Raw genomic sequence first — 4224 nt, 5'->3', positions numbered from 1 at the left:
ACCTCCAAAAGCCATAAACACCCAAGAAAGAATTTAGCTGCATTAATTCAAACCTTGCTTAAATGTTGCTAACTATATATTATAGGAAAAAAATCTCCCAGTCTCTTCTAATTTCTTTCTCTAAACTTAATTCAAGCTGGATATCTATTCTTAGATATGCTTTCACAATATGAATGTTATTTCCCCCCCCCCATCCCTTCCCCTTGTCCACTGAAAAGAAGAATTCTCCTATCTGCCACCTGTCCATAGCTTGTCAAGTTTCATCAGGACTGTCTGGATCCTCTTCCTCTGTGACCTGGCAAGGCCACATCGCCAGGAGAAGGTGATCAAAGAACAGACCACCAAGTTCATGAGAGAGACAACCCTTGCTCCCCTTACTTGGGAACCCACATGGAGACAGAGTTGCCTATTGGCTACATTTGAGCATCTACAGCGAAACTGTGGGCAGAGTCTTATGGAAGAAGAGGGAGGTGGGGATAGAAGGGAAGTGAGAGGGTAGGAGCCCCACAAGGAACTAACCAAGCCCAAAATCCTGAAGCCAGGGAGTCCTGAACAGACTGATGCACCAACCAAGGACGATGCATGGAGAGGACCTAGACCCCCTGCTCAGATGAGAACACTTTTCATGAGACTGATGGTATGGCAGATAATAAGAACTCCAATTTGATAGCTGTCATTTCTGTGGCATCAAATGTAATTGCATCAACATTTACAATATTGCCATGAGTGACATTTTAAATGAATGCTTTCAGTTTGAAGTTTGCATGCTTGCAAATTTATAGAATATAAGACTCAGAAAATATAACATTTTAAAAGCAGCATGGAGAGACAATAAATATTTGCATGGCTATTAAAAATCAATGATGGAAGCAAAATAACTTTGTTGGAGAATTCTGTATTACCCATAAATCTAATAACAAAGTTTTCTGAAAAACATTATAAAAAGCAGAAAAAATTCACATCTGAAAGAAAAAAAATATTGCCTAGATTAAAGCTAATAAACTTACTGAAGAGAAGAAAGTATTAAGTATTAGACTGATCCAATTCTAAAATAAAATAAGGGGCGGAGCCAAGATGGCGACTAGCACACACAGTTTCCGAGCTGTGGAAGAGATAAAGTTCTGAGTTGATGAGTGGAAGAACTTCTGAAGCCAGGGAAACAATGGAGAGACTTTCTAAACAACAGGGAACATCGCAGGAGGTGAAAACCTTGGTCTCGGGTCACCCAGGGACTTGTTTGGGGAAGGTGAGAAATGATCCTTTGATCTCTCGGCACTCCCCTCCCCCAGACCTCCCTTCTCCTCTGCACAGTGGACTCGCCTTTCTCAGCACAGACCTAACTGCCTGGGGCCTGCAGCCACTGAGGCGGAGCCCCAAGCCCTTTATCGGCAAAGGCCAGCAGTACTGTGTCTCGGGGCCCCAGATTCACGCGGCGGCTGCACCATCCTCCCAGGGCCCGAGTCTGCTAGACGCCATACTAGCTCCGCAGGAGCGCCATCACTGACAGTACAGCCCGCCCAATCCCACAGTGACAGAGAATATGCTATATACTCACCAAAACCAGACAGAAACGCCATACAAGCTAGACACACCAGGCGCTGGGCCTCCAAAGCTTGGAGAGCACAGTGAAGAGACCCCAGGACTTCCCAGAAAGCATCTGGAGTAGCAACCCAGTCTCCAGTTACAGCGGGACTTTCTAACCTGGCGGCAGAGCAGCACTGAGCTGGCGGGGCACATCAGCCCTCCAGTTTAAGACTAACCAGGGCCAAACCAGAGAACAGAAAGGCTGGTTACCCCGATTCCTACTGACGTGACCACCCTGAAATCTCCAGCTGCAGCAAGACCTCATAACCTGGCAGTGACAGCAGCACGGAACTGGCGGAGCACATCAAAGAAGCAGGGCCAAACCAGAGAACAGAGAGCCCAGATACCCCGATCTCTGCCAAGTGACCTGCCTGTGAGTGCACCCTTGAGAATCTGCAGCTCCCCTGATCCTGGGTCCTTCTAAAACAGAAGCCAGGCATCGAACCCCCTCCCACCCATATACCCACTTTGGGAAACAGAGGGGCACTTGGAACATTGAAGTTCCTGCTCTGTGGGTCTAATTGAGGAGTTAAGGCAGTTAATGCCAGAAATTGCGCTGCGATCATCACTAGCACCTGCGACATATACATTGCAGAGCCCCTCCCACACACTCAAGGGTTCAACATTAGCCATCACTCTGTCCCTCGAGACACACGCCCATGCACACTTACACACACAAACACACACACACACACACACACACACACACACACGCACGCTTGCATTTGCCTCTGTTTGTGCCTGTGTACTTTCCTCCCACAGGTACAGCTAGTCCTCAGCACACACTAAGGACACGGGACCTCTCTTAACTTCCTGAAGAATTCTCCAGACTCGAGAGAGAGACAGTACCAGTCTGATCGGCAGAATCCAAAAACAAACAGGGAAGGTCTCAGATAAGCCAATGGCCAGGGGTAGGCGAAAGAACACTTCCAACATAAATCAGGACATCATGACTTCACCAGCAAACCCCAAAATTGATGGATACTCCAATTCATCAGAAGCACAGGAAAATGACCTTAAAGCCATGCTTGCTCAATTATTTGAGGCTCATAAGGAGGAAATGAACAAATCTTTCAAAGAGTTGGCCAGTCAATTGGAGGTAAAGAAAGAAGAAATAGACAAAACCCTTAAAGAAACACAGACAAACATAGCCAAACAAATAGAGGCACAACTAGAGAAAAAATTAGTAGCATACAAAAAGGAAATGAACAAAGAAATAGAGTCCATCGTAGAGAGACAGGAATCCAAACTCAAACACATGAAAGAAATGATGCAAGGCATGAAAACAGAATTAGAATCAATAAAGAAAACACAAAATGAGAAAACTCTTGAGCTGGAGAACTTGGAGAAAAGATCAGGAAACACAAAAGTAAGCATCACCAACAGAATACAAGAGGTGGAAGAGAGAATCTCTGGAGCTGAAGACACACTTGCAGAAATTGATACTTCTCTCAAAGAAAAAGTAAAATCAGAAAAATTCCAATCACAAAATATCCAAGAAATCAAGGATGCTATGAAAAGACAAAATCTAAGAATAATAGGAATTGATGAAAAAGAAGACTCCAGGCTCCAAGGTCCAGAAAATATTTTCAAGAAAATCATAGAAGAAAATTTTCCAAACTTAAAGAAAGAGATGTCCATAAATATACAAGAGGCCTACAGAACACCAAATAGACTAGACCAGAAAAGAAACACATCACGTCACATCATAGTCAAAACACTAAATCTACAGAACAAAGAAAAGATATTAAAAGCAGCAAGGGAAAAAGGCCAAGTAACATATGAAGGTAGACCTATCAGAATCACACCAGACTTCTCATCAGAAACTATGAAAGCCAAAAGGGCCTGGGCAAGCATCATGGAGACTCTAAGAGATCACAAATGTCAACGGAGACTACTATACCCTGCAAAGCTTTCAATCAACATAGATGGAGAAAACAAAATATTCCATGACAAAACTAAATTTACGCAATATCTATACAGCAAACCAACCCTACAGAAGATACTAGAAGGAAAACTCCAATCCAACGAAAACGAACTCACCCAAGAAAGCAGGGCATACAGATAATATCCCAACAAAAATGAAAAGAAAACAAGCAATGAAACAAGGTAAGATCATCGACTCCATTACAAAAGGAACTAACATGCATTGGTCAATATTATCTATCAATACTAATGGACTCAACTCACCAATAAAAAGACACAGGCTAACAGAATGGTTATGGAAACAGGACCCAACATTCTGTTGCATCCAAGAAACACACCTATGCAACAAAGATAAACACTACCTCAGAGTAAAGGGCTGGAAAAATGTTTTTCAAGCAAATGGTTCCAGAAAACAAGCGGGAATAGCCATCCTAATATCTAATAAAATAGACTTTCATCCGAAGTTAATCAAAAAAGATAAGGAGGGCCACTATATTCTCATCAAAGGAAAAATCCAACAAGAGGACATCACAATTTTGAATATCTATGCCCCAAATACAAGAGCACCTGCATTCGTAAATGAAACAATATTAAAGTTAAATCATACATTGATCCTAATACCTTAATAGTGGGAGACTTCAACACCCCACTTTCATCAAGGGACAGATCAACAACACAGACACCAAATAGGGAAATAAAAGCACTCACAGAATC

Source organism: Psammomys obesus, unplaced genomic scaffold (assembly GCF_907164565.1).
Source record: "Psammomys obesus unplaced genomic scaffold, mPsaObe1.curated_primary_1811, whole genome shotgun sequence".
In the NCBI taxonomy this organism is placed as follows: Eukaryota; Metazoa; Chordata; class Mammalia; order Rodentia; family Muridae; genus Psammomys; species Psammomys obesus.
Note: the sequence above shows the minus strand (reverse complement) of the source record.